This window comes from Mustela nigripes, chromosome 1 (assembly GCF_022355385.1).
Source record: "Mustela nigripes isolate SB6536 chromosome 1, MUSNIG.SB6536, whole genome shotgun sequence".
Lineage (NCBI taxonomy): Eukaryota > Metazoa > Chordata > Mammalia > Carnivora > Mustelidae > Mustela > Mustela nigripes.
In genome coordinates, this window is record NC_081557.1 from 242,871,486 (window position 1) to 242,887,859 (window position 16,374).

Consider the following 16,374-nt stretch of genomic DNA (forward strand, 5'->3'; position numbering starts at 1 on the left):
ATTGTCAGTGGAAAAGAGCTATTTCCAGGCATTCATCATCTCAAAAAAAATAAATAAATAAAATAAAAAAGCATATCCTATGCAACTTTTTCCAAAAAGCTCCATGAAGATGTGCTCTACCAAAACAAGGGAGTTCACCAAGATAGAGCAGCAAGACATGTGCTTAACAAGAGATCCAACAGGAGAGAAATGATGGGGATCCCCAGGATGATGACAAAGGTCTTCAGGGTGACAACTGGTCCCCATGTATAGAGGGCAACTGGTCCAGATGAGGGCAAGGAGGAGACTCAGGAACAACTTCTTCAGGAAAATGAAATTGACAACACGTGATACATTTGAGGCAAGTTTTGGAAATCTGGCCAAGAGTTTTGGGTCAAATTAATGATGCAGACATACAAAACTAAATAAATGAACAAACAACGATTAACTCCAAAGAAAACAAGAACTTGTGCTTGGCTTAGCTATGAACATTGATCTAACCAAAATTACTGTTTAACTACTACTGCAAGGATGGGAAAATAAGGAAGCTGTGGTTGAGATGGGGGTGAGAAAAATAAAGGGAGCCACATCATCATCTTCCACAGTGAGAAGTCAATAGATAATGCTTCAAACTGCAGAACTCAAATAGTAGCAAGCAGCAAATACCAAAATAACCAGCTCAAAGAATTACAAGGGATTGTTTCTGGAGAGTGAAAAAATGTAATTTAGATTAAAAGGTTAAAATTTAAAAACAAACAAACAAAAAAACCACATGTTGATTTCTATGTCCAGGCATTTTTACATTTATTTGCTTTCGCTTTGTCTCCCTAATAACAACTCAGCAAAATTCCATCCTTGTTTTTCCCAAGCAAAAAAAGTGCAATTTTGTACATCTAGCCCTCAGTAGCTACGGCCATCTGAGCTCTGAGCAGCCAAACGTGGTGAGGAAGGTAATAGTTATAATTAAACCCAAGCAAGGACTGGTTGAGCTAGGGCAGAAACAAAAAGGCAAGTCCAGGTTGAGACAACTACTAAGCCCCTCTCTTATAGGCTTCTTTTCAACGAAGTTATCCCCATGCCATAACCACATGGTACAGGATAATTTTACAGTTGCCAACAACCATGAGCTAATTTCACTCCTTTCTAAAGGAATCAAATGTCTCCCTTTATAACACTAATCCATCCAAGGCAGCTGGCCCCTAAAACTACTGATCTAAGTACAACTTCCTTCTCTTTACCTCTCTAGACTGAATAACACGAGAGAATAAGGGCTTTGAAGCAAGTGGCACTGTCCTCAACAGATATTTACTAAGCATCCATGGGAGACCCAGCACTAGGCAGATGTGGACCTATCCTCTCTGTCCTGAACAATAAGTTGATTCTCCCTAAGGGTGGGAATCCAGGCAGGGGTGGAGTCAGGGTAGAAGCCACAAAACTGGAAGAGCTGGGGCAGGGAGAAGAAGGACCAACTAGACCAACCTGGAGGAACCAGTAAGCAGAGGTGTAATTGGAGGCCCCAAGGCTCAGGCTTCTACCACTCCAGATATGCAGAGGAAGGCAGGGAGATGGACAATTCCTCCCCAAGCATAAAAGTAGCCAGACACTGCCCATGACCCTTCCAACCACCTGTCAAGGCTGAACTTGACAGAGCAAAGGTTACCATTCTCAGGGCTTTATCACAGTTCGATAAAATATTGTCCCTGCCCTTAAGTAGTAGCTGCTGAGAAAATATGATGACTCTCTTAGTACAGAATAAGTAAAACAGGTTGAAAGTACATTAGCATTCTATATTTTTTTCTGTTTGGGAAGATGTGAACATTTTAGTTCAAGGACCTATGTGGAGCAAAGGTTTTGCCAACTAGAGCACAGCACTGATTTGCAAGTGTCTACAACACTTACCCTATACAGTTCCAGAAATCAAAACATATACACCCTTGTGGGAAGAATCAAACTCATTAACATAAATAAACACATTGCAGTAAGCATCATGAATTGGCAAGAGTAGTAATAATTGATCAGATTAATTACAGTACAGGGAAAGTATATAGGTCTTTCCAAAACACTGAATAAACGTAACTGAACTAAAAAGTATGTCCAAAACAAAATAAGAAAAGGACAACCCGCTCTCTTTTCTCCGTCTAAATCATGATATTCCATATTACGTATGATTCTTGCTCACTGAGCTACCAGTGTCAAACCGACCTGTTAAATACTAAACTTAATTGGGAAAACCACTGGTGTGTCGAGGTTGTTTCTTCCTCCTCAGCTTTTTAGGCGAGAATCATCTCAAAGAGAGCAAATTCTCAGAATTTCCTAAAAGGAAAATGGGCACTCACTGGAAAAATACAGGGTATATGCTCAAAACACTTAACTATTTTGGATAACCTTCAAACCCACTTAGCCACCAGCCCATCCTGTTGTTTTCAAACCTTCTGATCAAATATTCCAGTTTCCAAAGAATGGCATTAGATGAGACTGTTTCCGAACCTGGGACACAGAAACGTACTATTCTTCTTGGGGGGAGGGGTGGGAGAGCAGATCAAGAGCAAATTTAGGATCCAAGGAGAAGTGCACACTCCAGATCAAGGTCCTAGTTTTTCCAATACATGTTTTCACCGAACAGCTGTTTACAAGACTCAAACAATTTCCCAGATTAAAAAAAAAAAAAAAAAAAAAGGAGTGAAGTTGGTGGGGTGAGGCACTCGGACACGTACAACCGTGGAGTGTCTCTGCGGACTGTGCCAACTTTCAAGCGAGACTGCGCTGCCACCCAGTCAGAGAGGAGGAACCAACCTGGCCGCCCCGCTGGGAAGTGAGCCCAACGCTGAACCTGGCGCGGGGCGGCCTCGGCCCTGGGACCCAAAGAGAAAGGAGGTGGGTGCTCCTCGGGAGAGGCCAGCGCCTGAACTCCAGGGGCGGAGACGCGGCGGCCCAGGAAGCCGCAGCTACGCGGGAGCGCGCACCTGTCCCTTCTTCCTGGACCGGAGTGGACCGGCTCCCTCACCTGCCGTGGCAGGAAGAATAGAAAATCTTCCTCATCCCAGGAGGGTCGGTCTCTGGGCTTGGGAGAGCCGCCTCGCGCCTCGCGCCAGTTCCTGACCCTCTCCCGCCCGGAGTCCCGCAGTGCCGGGGCCGCCCCGGCCGACCCGCCGCATCCTTACCTGGCTGGAGCGCGCGGGCTGCGCGGAGCCGCAGACGGTGTGAAGTCCCGCGGGCAGCGCGGGGTTGGGAGCCCGGAGCCCGCAGGCCCCGCCCACGACCGCCCCGCCCCGCCCCGCCTCGGCCCGCCCCGCCCCTCTCGGCCCGCCCCCGCTCGCTTCGGCCCGCCCCCGCTCGCTTCGGCCCGCAGCACCGGTTCCCACGAGCCCTGCGGAGGTTTTGAGACTGGAGGCGGGAGTGGGTTGCCGGCGCGTCCTGGCAGCCGCGACCCCGCTGGGGCGCAGGTAAGTCGCAGGAGCGTCCCTCGGGTTCCCGAACGCGGAGCTGGGACTCCCTCGGCCCAGGCTTCCTACCCCCGGACAACAGCCCCGCGAGGTCTGGGACGGCCCCGGCCCGGGAGAACCCCGAGCAGTGTCACCTGGGGGTGACTGGAGACTCTGTCGCAAGTAGGGTAGGGCTGCACCTCCCCTTCCGCTAAGCGGTGGCGGGTCAGGCGGATGACACGGTGCAGTGGAGCGAAACGAGAGTTTTATGACAAGAATAAGTCTTTTTCTGTCAAACCGGAGGCATCGGCGCGTGTCTGGTACACTTAAAGGGTCACGTGCCCTCACTATTAATGTATTAACACTTGATTCACTCACTGAAGAGTAGGAAACAGCACTCGTAGGAGACTCACGGCGTGCCAGGCACTGTTTTAGTATTTAACAGATATTAATATTTCCATAGAGTGTACGTTATTTCAGAATCACCCATTTTACATGCGGTGAAAGGGAGGCACCGGGAAGTTAAATAACCAAATAACCAACCTGAGGTCACCCGCCGTAGTCAGCTGAAAAGCTGGGATTTAAATCCAGGCACTCCTCCCCTGGAGGGTCAGCCGTCTAAACCACTGCCATCCTGACTCACCGAAATCTGACCGTCCACCGTGTGCGGTGAACTATGACAGTTCTGGGGAAAAGAAGACAAGAGCTCTGGCTTCCAAGAGCTTTTATTCTAGTCTGGAGAGAAAGGCAGGAAGCAAGTACAAAATGAAACCACACTGCACATATGACAAGTGTCTTGACTATAATAAAGCAGTGTGGTGACATTGAGTGTGGTGGGGACAGTGAGGCTGCTTTGCACCTAGTGGTCTTGGAGACTTCTCTGAGAAGGGGACAGTGAAGCATGATCACTCAATGAGGGGACAACCTGGAGATGAAGCTAAGGGAATGACAAGTACATTAGTAGTTATTATGGCTCCTGCTTGTTTGGGACTTTAAAACATGCGTTATCTCTCCTTTGACCATGCAGTAACCCTGAGACGTCCGACAACATTCCATTTTACAAGGTGAGGGGCAGGGATCCTAAGGGTTGGGAAGTTTAATGAGTCACCTAAGTCATTGGGTAGGGAAAGGGAGAGGTGGGAAGATGCTACAGATTTGAAGCAAGGCCTTCTGATGCCAAATCTTCTCTCACTCTGGTGGGAGCCTTGAGGATAACGACCTGTACTCAGAATGGATCTAGTCAAGTTCTGTTTTGTGATCTACCCTCTCTTCCCAGCCCCCATCTCTCCTTCTCCTCATCCCGTTCAGAAACTACTGTTGACTGATTGACATAATTTCTCAAGGGCAGTGTTTTTAGAGGGAGCAGAGGTGAAATTATATGGGGAAAAAATGTGCAGGTGTAGAGAGTGAGTTACAATGGTAATGAAGTTGGTTTTCTCCCAAGAAAAATGCTCATATACATATATGTATAAGTGAGAGGACTTAACACTTCCATCAAATCAACTGATCCCAACAAGGTGGGAGAGCCACTGTCTTAAAGGGTTAACTGATATTGTGGTGATTAAAATAACTGATTTCCAATTCCCTTTGCCTGTGCTCCCTGGGTACTCTGGTGGCTCCTATTTCTGGCTTAATGGAAATGAAACAAGGTTCTCAAAGTTGACAAAGTCTGACTGAAAGGGCAGCAAACCCAGATCCTCGTATTACCCGTTCATAAAGTTTAAAAGAGAGGAAAATGTCTATATTATCCCTCTTAGTTCTCAAGAAAACCAGAGAGAACGGATCTGTAAACAAAATACCTAGATAACAGAATTCCTTATCAATGGAAGTTAAAATAGTTTCCATAATGTTAAACTGTTTCCTAAAGAATACATTCATTACGTTATCAATGTAGGTAGGTGGTTGCTGTGGGTATATTATTCCCCAAGCAAGTAGTAGAGTGCTGACAATTGTTTTTAGCAGAGTGTTGATAAGAAGAGAGACAGAGATAAAGACAACAGGAGAGACTTTTTTTCTAGTACTTCAGCTACACGGATGAGAAGGTGTAAAACTGAACTCAGGATGTGGTAGGCTAAAAAAAACCATTTAATCTTTATTATTTCATATGTGAAAAGTTCAGTAGCTTTAATAGCACACAGAATACAGTTTAGGTCAACTCAGTTTTTACAGTAGGCCCTCATCAAAAGAAGGAATGTGGTCATGCCGAACTTAAAAGATTTCTCCTTTTGCCTTCAAGGAGAAGATTCCAACAATATCATTACTGTCTTATTTATTTCAAAATAATATTGAGGCACAGGGAAAAAGGCATTTATGTACACTTCTCGGAGACAGGGACTCCCTTCTTACAAGATATCCCCATGGCTTCTGTAAAATTTGTATGTTTAGATGAGCAGTATCAGGTTGACATAATTTTAGTTCCATGAGAGAAGAAAATGCCTCTTTAACTTGCACCTACATTCCACATTGTGCATTAAAAGACACATGGAATTAGCGTGGGAGGTTTATAAATAAAATGATGTTTGTATTTAGAACTCATCACTTTTTTTTTTTAATCTCTGGCTTTCTTTTATAACTCTCTTCCTACTCAAAAAAGACGTAACCCATCCTGCCTAAATAATACATGTTTGTTGAATGAATGAATGATGATGGCAGTGATGAAAACAGTATAGACCTTATCAGTCTTTTATCAACAGTCTGTTCCTAAGAGAAAATGACTTCACTGTGCTGGTATGATAGATCTGCTTCTCTTTCCAACATATACTGAAAGCAGTTGCTTCTTTGAAACTACACAGAAGGAAAGAAAGAGGCTTTTTTAAAGTATGCACCACACCCAACATGGGGCTTGAACTCACAACCCTGAGGTCAAAAGTTGTACACTCTACCCACTGAACCAGCCAGGCGCCCCCTGTAGGAATGAGTTTTAAATGTTGGACACAAAATCAAGAATTATACTCCAGGAACAATTGCTAAATAAAGCATCAAATACAAAGTATGCTTATGAGATCTTCACTAATAATAATACAATAACAAGGAAATATTTATTTTTTTACAAGGAAATATTTAAACAAAACTCACAATAGTATGGAATGTCAAGCTGTCACTAAAAATAATATATAAATTATATATATAAATATATAATTGTATATATAAATTTATAAAATAAGAATGTGGAAAAAAACGTGAACATTAAATGAAAAAAGTAGAACACAATGCTTTATGTATCCTGTGATTGCACCTGAACAAAAATCGTGTGGGAAGAAAATTGTTGGGTTGAAAAAAAGAATAATGATTAATAGTTATTGAGGGGGTTGCTATGTGCCAAACTTTGTTTTCAGTTTAATTCATCTAATTTTCACGGCAGCTCTGTGATGAAGGTACGGTTGTTATTTTTGTTTTACTAATGAGGAAACTGAAACCCAGGAGATCTGAGTAATTTACCCAAAGTCACACTGTTAGTGAGAGGCAAAGCTAGGATGTAAATAAATATAAAGCAGTGTGACTCTAGAGTTGGCACATTTACTCACACAAATCTGGCGGAGAAATTAATGTTTGAATCATCGATCATGGGTTTTGTTGTTTTTTTTAAAGATTTACCTATTTAGGGGCACCTGGGTGGCTCAGTTGGTTAAGCAACCACCTTTGGCTCAGGTCATGGTCCCGGAGTCCCTGGATCGAGTCCCGCATCAGGCTCCCAGCTCCATGGGGAGTCTGCTTCTCCCTCTGACCTTCTCGCCTCTCATGCTCTCTCTCACTGTCTCTCAAATAAATAAATAAAAATATTTTTAAGAAAAAGATTTACCTATTTATTTTAGAGAGCGTGCCCACCTGCCCTCTTCCTCTGCCCCCTGAGGTGGGGGAGGGGCAGAGGAAAAGAGAGAGAGAGAGAGAGAGAATCTCAATCAGACTCCTTGCTGAGCATAGAGCCTGACATAGGACTTGCTCTCAGGACCCTGATATCATGACCTGCATCCAAATCAGGTCAGACATTTAACCAACTAAGCCAACCAGGTGCCACATGGTTTGTTGTTGTTGTGTTTAATATTTCCTTGTATAATGTTTTTATGTTGATTTAATAGTAAGCAAAAACTTTTTAAATTGCAGAGTCAGAAAAGAAGGCACAGAGGTAAAACCAGTTAACACTCAGAAGAGAGAGATACAAAGGTAAAGATGAGAAACCTACTGAGTGAAACCCTCTGGGTTTGGCCAGTTTATGTTTTGGATTAGGATCTAAATAGCTTTTCAGATGGGTGCAATGTATCAACAACTTGATAGTTTATGGGAATTGAGATAAAATGAGCAATGTCACAACAAATGTTATATTCATTATTATTACTATGAATAAAAAGTATATTCTGGCCTAATGTTGTATTTGTACTTGCTGTTCCTTTTGCGTAGGATGCTCTACACCCAAGACTTTTTGAAGCTGCCTTCTCAGCAGGGACAGACATGAAAATGTGACCCCCCACTGTATTAGCAGAAAACTAAGAAGACACTGGTGAACAATCCTGAAAAAAATCCCCATTATGGTAGAGCTTACCTGCTAGTGAAAAGGTCAGTCATTTAAAATGTGATTTAGGAGGCGCCTGGGTGGCTCAGTGGGTTAAAGCCTCTGCCTTCAGCTCGGGTCATGATCCCAGGGTCCTGGGATCAAGCCCCACATCGGGCTCTCTGCTCAGCAGGGAGCCTGATTTCTCCTCTCTCTCTCTCTCTGCCTGCCTCTCTGCCTACTTGTGATTTCTGTCTGTCAAATAAATAAATAAACTCTTTAAATAAATTAATAAATAATAAAATAAAATGTGATTCAGTTGCAAGTTAACAACATACTCCAAAGATGTCCGCATCTTCAATCGCAAGAGCCCGAAAATATGTTAACTTACATGATGAAAAGGCTTCGTAGATGTGAGTAAGTGAAGGGTCTTGAGATGGGGTGATTATCGTGGACCATCCAGGTGAGCTCAGTGTAATCACAAGGGTCCTACAAGAGGGAGGAAGGAGCTTCAGAGTCAGAGAAGGAGAGGTGATAAGAGAAGCAGAGGTCAGAGGGTAAGAAAGGGATTTGAAGATGCCACCCTGCTTGCTTTGAAGATGAAGGGACCGCAAGCCAAAGAGTGCAGGCAGCTTCTAGAACCTGGCAAAGGCAAGGAAACAAATTCTGCCTTGGAGCCTCCAGAGGCAACCCGTCCTGCTGACAACTGGATGTTAGCCCAGTGAAACTGATTTTGGACTTTCAACCTGCAAAACTGTAGAAGAACAGATCTGTGTTGTTGTAGGCTAGTAAGTTTGTGGTAATATGTTCCAACAGCAATAGGAAACTAATAGAGCCTGAAAGAAGAGTTTGCTTTTCTCTTATCTATGAGAAGTCTGTGTCAGACTGGTATGTTGTCCATCGTGTTGTGACCCCAGCTCCTTTTGCCTTTTCATGTGGGTGAGAGAACCTGGACAGAAACATGATTATCTCCAGAGACTCTTGATTTGGACATCAGGCCCCGTAGTCACCCATATCAGTGTTTCTCAAACTGGTGTAAAGGATAAAGCCCTTTAAGGGGGAAAAAAAAAGAGATTGATTGATTGATTTTAGAGGGAAAGGAAAAGGGAGAACATGAGCGTGTGGGACAGAGGGAGAGAGGGAGAAACGCAAGCAGATTGTGCTGAGCACAGAGCCCAATGCAGGGCTCAATCCCATGACTCTGAGATCACAACCAGAGCCAAATCAAGAGTATAAAGCCCTTTTTTTTTTAAGATTTTATTTATTTATTTGACAGAGATCACAAGTAGGCCGAGAGGCAGGCAGAGACAGGAGGAAGCAGGCCCCCTGCTGAGCAGAGAGCCTAATGCGGGGCTTGATCCCAGGATCCTGGGATCACGAGCTGAGCCGAAGGCAGAGGCTCAACCCACTGAGTCACCCCATGAGTATAAAGCCCTTTTAAACAAAGCATTTTCATCCTTAGTCCATTAACTACATATAAATATAAAACTAGTTATATATTACTTAAGTTAGTAAAATTTTATACATATTTAAAACCAAAATAGATTTACACAATAAATTCAAACAAGAATATAAAACCAGTTATTGAGACCACACGCATCCTCACTCTATAGTGTCATTGGTGGTGACATAGGGAACAGTAATAGGAAATTCCTAACCCCCTCAGCCCGGGAGGCATCACTGAAAACCTAAGAAAGAGCTGGAACTCCCAACCCCACCAGCAGGAATGGGGAGCACCTCCCTTAACTGTCAATGGAGGAAGAGTGGGAAACCTGAACTTCTAACTCCCTCTAGTAGATGGTGGAGACATTGATCCCCCCACCCCCAACCTTCGTCTGCCAAAGTAGTGTGAGAAGAAGCCAGTTAAAACAAAGGCTTAGATACAGTCCAGAATCTCATAACATAATTCCCCAAATAACTTGCTAAATCAAGAGACAAGATCTCAAACTGAATTTTTAAAAAGGTAATGAAGGGACACCAACACCAAGATCACAGAGAAATTAGAATTATGTGACAAAGATTTTTAAAGCAGCCCTCATTGAACTGATTCAATGAGCTGTTACAAACAAATTTGAAACAAATTTTATAAAAAATATAAAACCTCAGCAAAGAAAGAAAAAGTCCCGGTAAAGCCATAGAAGACCTAAAAGTTAACCAAATGGAAATTTTAGAAGTGAAAATACAAAAACCAAGATTTTATAACTCCATGAATGAGCTTCAGCAGAATGCTTGAGATATAGGAAATTAGCAAACTGGAGAGAGCAATAGAAATTAGTCTGAAAACGGGACACCTGGGCGGCTCAGTTGGTTAAGCAGCTGCCTTCGGCTCAGGTCATGATCCCAGCGTCCTGGGATCGAGTCCCACATCGGGCTCCTTGTTCCGCAGGGAGCCTGCTTCTTCCTCTGACTCTGCCTTCCACTCTGTCTGCCTGTGCTTGCTCTCTCGCTTGCTCTCTCTCTGACTAGTAAGTAAATAAAATCTTTAAAAAAAAAAAAAAAGAAAAGAAATTAGTCTGAAAAAACAGAAACAAAATAAACCAAATGCATTCATAGTCCTATGGGATTATAACAAAGGATCTTCCATTTTTGTCTTTGGAGTATTAGAAGAGAAAGAACGGGGCTGCAAAAGGACTCCAAACATGATAGCTGAAAACTCCGTATTTTACAGAATCTGTAAACCCACAGATCAAGAAGTTAAGCAAACTTCATGCAGGATAAAGACAAAGAAGTCCACGCTTAAGACACATCATAATCCAACTTATTGAAACTAAAGACAAAGAAAAAAATATTAAAAACAGTGGGAGAGTCATAACATCTTACCTAGGGAAGGAGTACAGCTCAAATTCAGAAACTATGAAGAAGAAAGTGACACAACCAGTTTTGAGTGCTAAAGTAGAAAAATAAAATGCTAAGTAAAAAGAGAAGCAGGCTCCCTGCTCTGCCCCTCAATGCAGGACTCAGTCCCGGGACCCTGGGATCATGACCTGCGCTGACAGCAGACACTTGACCAATGAGCCACCAAGGGTCCCTGAAGTCTATACTTTAAAATGGTGACTTTTAAGTCATATGAATTATATCTCAATTAAATAAAAGTTTGCCTTTGTGAAAGTCCCTGTTAAAAGATGAAAAGCCAAGCTATAGATTGGGAGAAAATATGTGCCAACTGTATATCTGATAAAGACTCCTTATCCAGGCTACATACAGAGCTCTAAAAACTCAACAGCAAAAAACCAAATGGTCCAAATACAAAAATGGGCAAAAGACATGAAGTGACATTTCACCAAAGAGTACATACAGGTAGCAAATTGATATATGAAGCAATCTTCAACAGGATTAAGTGCTTGATAAGTGCAAATTAAAATTATGATGAGATATCACTAAATGACTATCAGAATGGCTGAAATGAAACATACTGACATCAAATGCAAGTAAGAATGTAGAGAAATTTGATCACTCATTCATTGCTGGTAGAAATGTAAAATGATACAGCTACTCAGGAAAATGATTTAGCAGTTTCTTTAAAAACCATACATATAAAAAATATATTTATATATATATATATAAAATTATATATATATATATATAAAACGATCACATGACTCAGCAATTGCACGTAGGCATTTGTCCTGGAGAAACGAAAGCTTAAGTGCACACAAAAACTTATATTCAAAGTTTAGAGTAATTTTCTTAGTAATAGTCAAAGCTTCTCCCTTTGGGTCAGGTCATGATCCCAGGGTTCTGGGATCAAGCCCCACATCAGGCTCCCTGCTCTGCCGGGAGCCTGCTTCTCTTTCTCCCTCACTTGTGCTCTCTAGCTCGCTCTCTCTGTCTCTCAAATAAATAAATTCATGTTACTTATTTAAATATATAATAATAATATCTAATTAATAAGTATACACATAAATTAATATTTAAATAATCAATTGATAATAATAATTTCTACATATAATAATATAATTATTGTTTTATTTATAATAATTTTAATATTTAAAATAATATACATTTTATTTATAATGTAAAATCTTTTCAAATTTAAAAAAAAGGCCAATACTAGGGATCTTCATGGAGATGGAAATGTTGTCCTGACTGTATCAATATCAGAATCCTGCTTGTAGGGGCACCAGAGTGGCTCAGTCGTCATGGCTCAAGTCATGATCCCAGGGTCCTGGGATGGAGTCCCATATCAGGCTCCCTACCCAGCTGGAGACCTGCTTCTCCCTCTCCCTCTGCATCTGTCTTGTCACCACCCCTGCTTGTTCTCATTCACTCTTTCTCTCTCTGTCAAATAAATAAAGCAATCCTGTTTTGTGACATTGTACTGTAGTTCTGCAATATGTTACCACTGGGGGAAACTGGGAAATAGGAGATCTCTTTATAGTTTTGTCTCATAACTACATGTGAATCTATAATTAACTGAAATTTGAATTAAAATCTTAATTAACAGCTGAAAATGACAGTAGCCCACAATTTTTGAGTATTTAATACTAAGTATGGTTCTAAGCACTTGATCCATCTAATCCTTCCACCATCCCAACAATATAAATGTTACCAAACTCAAGCAATGTACAGGTAAGCCCTGGTGCACACGGAGGCTTTTTGCCACTCAGATCCCTAGGGGACTCAGGAAGTGAATGCATAGCTCCTGGCTGGGTTTACCTACATCACTGCCAAACAAATTTGGATAAACTCGTCGCAAGAGAAGCCAATAACTCTGGGCACCTGGGTGGCTCAGTCGGTTAAGCAGCTGCCTTTGGGTCAGGTCATGATCCCAGGGTCCTGGGATCAAGTTCCAAATCCATCCTGCTCCTTGCTCAGCAAGAAGCCTGCTTCTCCCCTGCCTGCCATTCCCCTGCTGGTGCTTGCCCTCTCCCTCTCTCTCTGTCTGTGTCAAATAAATAAATAAATAACCTTTAAAAGAGAGAGAGAGAACGAGAGAAGCCAATAATTCAAGAGATGAGGATTTGGAAAAGAGAAAGGGAGCAATTTATGTAGGGTACCAGCAGCCAGAGGAGGTGGCAAATTCAAGCCTTAACAGCTAGCCTGCAGGATGGACACCTAGAGTTTTATAGGGAGAAGCTCAAGGAGTTCATGCAAGAGAACACGCAGAGAGCAGGTGATCATGGCGGGGGAGTCCTTTGTGTTCAGCAGCGATCATGGGCTGGGAAGGAGAACAGGCCCTTCTGAGGCATTCTGTTGCTATCAGGGCGCTTCTGGCCCGCCAGTTGGAATGTTCCAGTCATTGCCAAACACCTTCATCAAGGCCTCAAGAAAGTGTGATGAGAAATAAGAACAATGGGCATTAGTTAGAGTGTGAATTAGGCAGTCTTGTCAGTTTCTAGTTTTAAGTGTTGGGTGTTGACAACGACAATCGTTAGTCCCATTCAAGAGATGAGAAAACTGAGGTGAAGTGAAGTAACTCACCCAAGGTTACATAGTTAATAATTGGTAGGAATATGATTTAACTACAGACCCCCGGCTGCAGACTCTATGATCTTAAATTAAGTACCATGTTAATAATTAGGCAACTTGGCATACTGAGGCTTAACTTGCCTTGAAATTACATCCTCAGTCCTATTCTGCCTAAGGATCGGTAGCTGCTGCCCCCTTGAGGCAGAGCATTGTCGCACAGTTATCACAATGCCGGCTACTCTATTCAACAGAGCCCATTTTATTACTCCCAGTTCACGCCATCCATGGATGTATGTTACCAAGTCCTGCAGACCTTTAAGTTTTAGACCCTGGCATGTTTTACCGTGTGCCTGCAAAATGAAAAAGCCATGGGGAGGGGAAAAATATATATTAAATTACATTGATTTAAACCTAACAAGGAAGAACCATTAGAATAATATGAAGTTTGAATTATAGAATATTTTTAAAATAACTATATTGCAGCATAAGTTGTTGATTTTTAAAAAAATAAGGGGCGCCTAGGTGACTCCGTTGGTTAAGCTTCCAACTCTTGGTTTCTGCTCACGTCATGATCTCAGGGTCATGAGATTGAACCTTGCCCTGGACAATAGGCTGGGCATGGAGCCTGCTTGAGATCCTCTCTCCCTCTCTCTCTGCCCCTCCCCCTCCTTCCAATCTTAAAAACAAATTAAATTTAAAACAAAACAAAATCTTCCTCTAGGCCAGTTCTCCTCATGCTATAAACTACTTAGTTCATCCCTCTTCCTAACTAAGGGCTGTTAGTTTCCCTTCCCTACCTCACCCCACTCTAGTAGCAGTCAGTGTCCCTCATATATCCCCTGCTCATTCACCTTTCCCCCAGAAGAAGGAGGTCATTCTCTGGCACCTTCTTTTTTTTTTAAGATTTTATTTATCTTAAAGAGAGTGAAAGCAAACAGAGAGAGAGATTGGGATCACAGAGGCAGAGGGTGAAGCTGACTTACCGCTGAATGGAAACCTGATGCAGGGCTTGATCCTAGGACCCTGAGATCATGACCTGAGCCAAAGGTAAATGCTTAACACACTGAGCCACCCAGATACCCCTCTCAGGGACCTTCTGCCTGAAAGTTTGCTCTTGGCTCCTTTATAGGGAGCAGGCCAGAAATGCCAGGACAGTTCACATCCCCAGGGAGCTACAACCCCCAACTGATGGATGAGAACTGAAGGGTACATAGCAGTTTTCCTGCCCTTGGATGGGACAACTCTGAGTCATGTTCCCAGTGGATCCCAATAGGATTGAGGTCCAGTCACCCTCCAGTTCACTAACACTCTTTTAGTCGCTTCTTTCCTTCCTTGTTTCTTTCCCTACGAGCGCTGTCTGGAATCCCTTCACAGACAAACCATTTGCATTAAAATCTTTGTCTTAGGTCTGATGAATGCCCACCCTAGCCTAAAATACCCTCCCAGGAAAGAGAAAGAGACAGAAAGAAAGGGAAGGAAAGGGAAGAGAGGAAAGAAAGGAAAGATGTCTTTAAAAACACAGAATTGGGGCACCTGGGTGGCTCAGTGGGTTAAAGCCTCTGCCTTCAGCTCAGGTCATGATCCCGGAGTCCTGGGATTGAGCCCTGCATCAGGGTCTCTGCTCAGCAGGGAGCCTGCTTCCTCCTCTCTCTGCCTGCCTCTCTGCCTACTTGTGATCTCTCTCTGTCAAATGAATAAAGAAAATAGTAATAAGTAATGAATCAGAAAAGTACGGTTTTAATCCAATAGGACTAGTGTCTTTTTTTTTTTAAGATTTTATTTATTTATTTGTCGGGGGCGGGGATAATGAGAGAGCACAAGCAGGTAGAGTGGCAGGCAAAGGGAGAGAAAGAAGCAGGCTCCTCACTGAGCAAGGAGTCCAATGAGGGGTTCAATCCCAGCACCCCAGGATCATTGCCTGATCCGAAGGTAGACAATTAAACAACTGAGCCACCCAGGCATTCCAGGACTGTTGTCCTTATAGGAGGAGGAAACACCAGGAGTATGTGTGCATGGAGAATAGACCAGGTGAAGATGCAGCAAGAGGGTGACCATGTATAAGCCAAAGACAGAGGCCTCAGGAGAGACCAAGCCAGCTACCACCTTGATGTTAGATATCCAGCTTCCAGAGCTGTGAGAAAATGTAATTTTATTGTATTGTTAAAATACCCAGTCTGTGGTATTTTTATATCAGCCCAAGTAGACTAATACAGCAACCCTCAACAGATGATGGACAATATTCGATGTGTTTATGAGTTTTTCTACCTCCAGTCCTTTGAACCGACAATGGGAATGAAGTCAATGTCCAAAGACTAAGTTTAAGGCACCCTCTCAAAGTGCTTGGGACAATGTAAGCCTGTGATTCTTGTATGATTCTATGAAAGGGAGGACAAGGGCTTAAATAAGGGCTGAGATTTTATCTTCTGCCAGGTAAATGGATGAGAACTCAAAGCTGATGATTTTGGTTTAGAAAAGGACTATGAGTCTACGGCCATACCACCCTGAACGCGCCCGATCTCGTCTGATCTCGGAAGCTAAGCAGGGTCGGGCCTGGTTAGTACTTGGATGGGAAAAGGACTATGAGTCAATAAAACCAAAATACAACCAACAGAAAGGGAGAATATATTTGCAAATGACTTATCAGATAAAGGACTAGTATCCAAAATATATACAGAACTTAACAAACTCAATACCCAAAGGACAAATAACCCAACCAAGAAATGGGCCAAAGACATGAAAAGACAGTTCTGCAAAGAAGACATCCAAATGACCAACAGACACATGAAAAAATGTTCAACATCACTTGGCATCAGGGAAATACAAACCCAAAACCACAATGAGATACCACATCCACACCAGTCAGAATGGCTAAAATTAACAAGTCAGGAAATGACAGATGTTGGTGAGGATGTGGAGAAAGGGTGGAACCCTCTTACCCTATTGGTAAGACTGCAAGCTGGTGCAGCCACTCTGGAAAACAGAATGGAAGCTCCCCAAAAAGTTGAAAATAGGGCTGCGCTACGACCCAGCAATTGCACTACTGGGGATTCACCCCAAGGATACAAATGTAGTGATCTG

General features: G+C 42.8%; 1 protein-coding gene and 1 long non-coding RNA gene across 3 annotated transcripts in view; one reads left to right on the plus strand and one right to left on the minus strand.

Moving 5' to 3' along the window:
- The window catches only part of TEC (tec protein tyrosine kinase), a 140,863-nt gene extending 137,638 nt beyond the window's left edge, over nt 1–3,225 (minus strand). For both annotated transcript variants that reach the window (XM_059383564.1, XM_059383572.1), the window contains exon 1: nt 3,141–3,225. The gene's annotated coding sequence lies outside the window, so the exon portion shown is untranslated. The remainder of the gene's footprint in view (nt 1–3,140) is intronic.
- A 76-nt stretch (nt 3,226–3,301) lies between these two features.
- On the plus strand, nt 3,302–8,106 carry LOC132015587 (uncharacterized). Its single transcript, XR_009403726.1, has 4 exons — nt 3,302–3,422; nt 4,429–4,465; nt 7,503–7,562; nt 7,797–8,106. It is a non-coding gene; the product is annotated as an uncharacterized LOC132015587 (long non-coding RNA).
- The last annotated feature ends 8,268 nt before the right edge of the window (nt 8,107–16,374 follow it).